This window comes from Anomaloglossus baeobatrachus, unplaced genomic scaffold, assembly GCF_048569485.1.
Source record: "Anomaloglossus baeobatrachus isolate aAnoBae1 unplaced genomic scaffold, aAnoBae1.hap1 Scaffold_3285, whole genome shotgun sequence".
Lineage (NCBI taxonomy): Eukaryota > Metazoa > Chordata > Amphibia > Anura > Aromobatidae > Anomaloglossus > Anomaloglossus baeobatrachus.
In genome coordinates, this window is record NW_027442670.1 from 45825 (window position 1) to 51249 (window position 5425).

A 5425-nucleotide genomic window follows, 5' to 3' on the forward strand; every position below is an offset into this window, starting at 1 on the left:
TATCCGTGACAGTTGTAGCCTTTGGGCAGCTCTGTTGATCCTGTTAAAAAAGAAGGACGGCACCACTCCCCGTATTGAGGAATCGCTAGCTGCATTGAGAACTGCAAATTATTTTTCTACCCTTGATCTCACTAGTCACTATTGGCAAGTGTCCGTTGCTGAGGCAGACCGGGAGAAGACCGCCTTCGCCACCCCTATGGGTCTCTGCGAGTTCAAAAGCATGCCCTTCGAGCTGTGCAATGCGCCAGGAACCTTCCAGAGGCTGATGGAATGCTGCTTGGGACAAGATTTTAGGGTGTATAAAAAGGGAGATTAGATCCCGTGATCCCAACGTATTGTTACACCTCTATAAATCACTTGTAAGGCTACATCTGGAATATGGGAACCAGTTTTGGGCTCCACATTTTAATAAGGACATTCAGAAGTTAGAGTCAGTTCAAAGGTGGGCAACTAGACTACTACAAGGAATGGAAGGCCTCCCATATGATGACAAGTTGAAAAAGTTATTAAGTGATTATTGGCTGCAATGGGGCTTTCTGGCTGGTGCCAGCCTCTCTTCTTAGCACACAGGAACCACAATCCCTACACCATGCTTCAATGGATTCTCTCATCCCAGCCCAGTAAAACTACATATTTTACACAGTCATAAGCAGCCAAAAGGGATCTATTCTATTCAATTGCAAATGATCTAGATAAGACTGAGAATAAGATACTGCACGGGACATAGCAGAGTTGGTCAAGTTGAGTGGAGATGAGTTTGCTATTTGGCACAGCTTTTTGCATCAATAAACCAAGTAAAAGGTGTGAAAGATAAAAAAAAGGGTGAAAGTGTGAAAAGTGAATTGGCCAAATTGAGGTGCATATAAAGTTTTTGCTTTCTTTCAATTAACTAATGGGGCTCATTTGAATCAGGTGAATTGAGTTCTGCTTTTGGAAACTGGGTTAAGAAGGGGTGCACCGGTCCTGGAGGTACTGCAATACCAGGTCAATGCGTGCAGTGGACAGAGCAAGATTTTTTCCATCTCCTTGTTCTAAAAATCCATTTAATATATGGTCCCCAGAGAGGGGACGTATCAGATATTAAACTGATAAGAACAGATTTAATTTTTTTTTTTTTCTGTTTATCAGTAGGACTTCAAAATAACAAAGGTGATCGCCTCCCGTTGCCTGGGAACCGTCCAGGCACAAGAGGGCTATGTGTCACCAGAAGGCGCACACACTTCCTCAAGGCCGGCAGACGTGCAATCCCAGGCACCTTCCAGTACCGACCAAGGTAGCGTCCTCCGAAACTACACTTGATCTTAGCCAAAAGGCCGAGAAGCTATAACCCGAATTGGTTACGGCCTTGAGTGGCACCCTGGCCTATACCGGACACATCTTAGGGAGAGGGAGACAAACCCACGCCTACAGAAGACATTTTGTCACCCAAGCCAACCCTTGAAAAGGCTGTTTTGCAGAGCAAAAACAAGAAGAATGGTGCTTTTTGCAGCCGCCGCCCACTGCAATGAATCTGAATAACTCCTCCTTTTGGACACAAGCACCTCCCCTCCCCCTTGCAGTCTTTCCAATTCATGATACAAAAAGACGGACGGACAGGACAGGACAGGACAGGCTGCCTGACTTTCCGTCACTGCCACCCTTTGCCATCCTTGCCCGTAGAAAGCCCTTTCATCATCCCCAAACCCTAATCTTTTCCCTTCCCTTCCCAGATGCGTCTCACTCCCTTTCATTAGGAAGTGAGCGCAGCCTTTTCTCCGTTCTGCACATGCGCGACGTTAAACACAAATGCGCAGGCGTGCGTTCCATTACCCTCACTGCATTCCACTCCCATACAGGAAGTGGGCGCAGCTATTACTACGGTCGCACATAAAAGAACCCACGGCCACCACTGCACATAGCTGACTCCACCACAGGACACCCACTTCTACACCAACGCAGGTAAGACAGGATCGGCACCTCTATGCTCCCGTTACAATCAGGCTCAGTCACCATGTGATAACGCTCTCAACTCTTTAGTTGCAGGCTCCCCTTGCTTCACCTCCACTGGCTGTGCTGCCATTTCCTCTCCCACCTGGAAGGTATACTTTATTCCACTATTTTCCTGTTTCTCTCTTCCCCCTTTTCCCATAACCTACTTTTATCTGCATTTGTGGGGTATCTATATGCTATTTACATCATAGTTTTATTCATTAATATGGAAGGGAAGAGTGCCCATGAGAGTGTTGAACTGCGGAGAGCAAGAGATTAAGCTGCTCCGATTTGCCACCATTGATAAGCTGTTCTCAGTAGATACACATGCTATCCAAACAGCAGCATCCACCATTGCTTCAGCCCACCCATTCAGTGACAGCTCACCAAGTCAGCCAGAGGAGTGGTGTAAGGAATTACACGTAGGCACTGACTCCACACCTTCACATCACAAGAAGGGGGTCTACAGGCTAGTGCAAGAATACGAGCAAGTCTTCAGCAAACATCCGCTAGACTTTTGAAGAATAAAAGGGGTCAAACACTACATCCCCACAAGTGCACACCCACCCATCAAAGAGAGATATAAGCCAAAACTACCTGCACATTACCAGTGTACCAAGGACATGTTGAGCAACATGAAGGAGGCTGGGGTTATCCGTGACAGTTGTAGCCTCTGGGCAGCTCCGTTGGTCCTGTTAAAGAAGAAGGACAGCACCACTCCCCTGTATTGAGGAATAGCTAGCTGCATTGAGAACTGCAAATTATTTTTCTACCCTTGATCTCACTAGTCGCTATTGGCAAGTGTCCGTTGCTGAGGCAGACCGGGAGAAGACCGCCTTTGCCACCCCGATGGGTCTCTGCGAGTTCAAAAGCATGCCCTTCGAGCTGTGCAATTTGCCAGGAACCTTCCAGAGGCTGATGGAATGCTGCTTGGGACACCGAAACTTTGAAACGGTACTGCTATACCTTTATGATGTTATTGTTTATTCTAAAGCAAACAAGATTTTAGGGTGTATAAAAAGGGAGATTAGATCCGGTGATCCCAACGTATTGTTACCCCTCTATAAATCACTTGTAAGGCCACATCTGGAATATGGGGTAAAGTCCTGAGCAGGTTGATAACCATTGGTTTGAGCATGGTAGGGTGTAGTGCGCATCTTCCTGCATCGGTAAAAGCTGCAGAAGTCCTTGAAGATTTCCGCTTCAAAGGCTGTGCCTTGATCTGTGAGGACTCTCTCTGAGTAGCCATGAGGTCTGCATAAGTGTGCTTGGAAGACCTTCGCTGCAGTATGGGCCATTAGATCTTTGACTTGTACCACAACCATAAATCTCGAGTAGTTGTCTACCATCGTAAGTGCATACGTGAGCTCGCCTCGATATTCTGCAACAAAACTCCCTTTTTCGATTTCAGTTTCAGCAAACACTCCTCTTCCTGTAGAAAATATTTTTCATTACCTAAGACAGTCATTCTAATGCATGACAATATTAAGGCAATTTAGTTAAAACTTGTTTTAACTCACCTTTAAGGGGATTGATGTATTTCATGGTCAATCCAGGTTTGTCAGTGATGGCACTGACATAATGTATGGCGTCTTTTTCGGGCGTTATCCTTTGCCTTTTCATTGTGAAAATCCAGTTGCCTATATCAAAGCAAATTCTACTACTTGTAAAGTATGCAGAAAATGAAATGTAGAACATATAACATCAACTGCTTAGGAACGCATCATAGGTTAGTACTTAAAAGGATATTGTCATGTTCTAGTCATAATGCAAGCTGGACATTTTTCATGTTACCCTGTAATCGCCGGCCTGTTCTAATGCTCACAAGCCAAGATATAGGCTCAGCTGCTAAGGCTTCCCTCTGCCTTCTGAATGAAACTTGAATATGTCTAGGTCACTGTGTATATAGCAGGTGCTCAGAAAAAATAAGAGTCAATTCAATAGAAATAGCTCTGGCACACTATAGTGATCAATAACGTAAGAAAAGAACTCTTGGAATGCTGAAAATTCTTTATTTGTGCAAAAGGATAATTCATCCAACGTTTCGACCTTGTTTTTAGGTCTTTATCAAGGATAAAGTTATCTAAGATCATAAAGGGTTACAAAACCATATAAACACGTAATTAGTACATAGTACAACATAACAGTACAATATATTGCTACTTGAGAGTACAATGGGTCAAATGACCATGATGCACATACAAAAAATTTTTCCAAAGCCATAGTGAAAACATTTGTACTGAGGAAAGAAAATTTCCACATGACCTATCTGGAGAAACATTCTGGATCAAACAACCAAAAATAGTCAAGCAGGTAAATACACACCTATATGGATAACAGGATGATATGTGTTCAATTGTATAGCGTCATTGCCATTAAGGTACAAATGGAAAACTTGCAATCCTATATAGTGAAGGAAATGAACACATATCATATCAAAGAACACAGGAACATGGGTGTGAGAAAAACCTCAATGTTTATACTTTGTTCTTTATAATGGTGTGAACATGTATATGTCTCAGTACCTTATGCACTTGAGAATTCTAGTGAGTAGATCATGAAAGCCTATTTCAGAACTGGAATCGGTAAATAATTGTAGGTGGAATCTAAATGAAAAGATGGTACAAGTGTTATCATGACACGTGGGCTATAACACAATGAGGGGCACTGCAGCCAGAAACTTGAGATGCTGCCCCCTGACTGCTGGCCCCTATGCATGTTTAAATAGAGGTCTCCCCCTAGAAAGACACTGACCTGCCGCCCCCGCCTCCTGTGGTGTGACTGGCCTAAGCCCCGCCTCCTGGATACATATCACCGTGCTGCCCAGCTTCCAGCCTCTCGGCTGCAGGACCCGGACCTGTTTGGGCAGCCGGACACAGGGACCCGCTCCTGGAGGCGGTAAGAGAGCTATCAGCAGGGAGGTAAGCGTTTCAGCTCACAGCACTGTTAGCTGTGAGCGGCTCCCTCTATGCTGAGGCACAAGCGATGTGTGACCGGTGAGCGCGGCGTTCTAAGGGAACTACCCGCCCGCTGGTCCGCTTGTGCTCGCCATTATTTAACAACCTCACCCCCCCCCTCCCCCCACCCCCCCCCCCTCCTCCCCTAAAATCAGCATGGAGGAAAGCGTTCTGCTCACGGCGCTGTTTGCTATGAGCGGCTCCCTCCCTGCTGAGGCTCAAGCTACGTGCGCCGGCGAGCGGCGTTCTGAGGGAACTACCCGCCCGCCGGTCAGCTTGAGCCGCCATTAAGTTTGAAAAAGAGCGCTTCGCGCTCTTTGTCATTGGCCCCGCCCACCCGCCGCCCAGCAACCGCCGACCAGACACCGTCGCCAGTGCCGAGGAGGAGCTGGGTAGGGCTGTGTGCGCTCTGCACGGCACCTAAAAGGTGTGCCTCAGAGCGCAGCTGAAAAGCTCCGTTCTGAGGCGCATGGTGCCGGTAGAGAACGTGCGCTCAGCCT

The 5425-nt window shown here is 46.4% G+C and overlaps 1 pseudogene; it reads right to left on the reverse strand.

The window, feature by feature from the left end:
- Positions 1-947: 947 nt before the first annotated feature.
- On the reverse strand, positions 948-1154 carry LOC142270522 (U2 spliceosomal RNA; annotated as a pseudogene).
- Positions 1155-5425: the final 4271 nt, after the last annotated feature.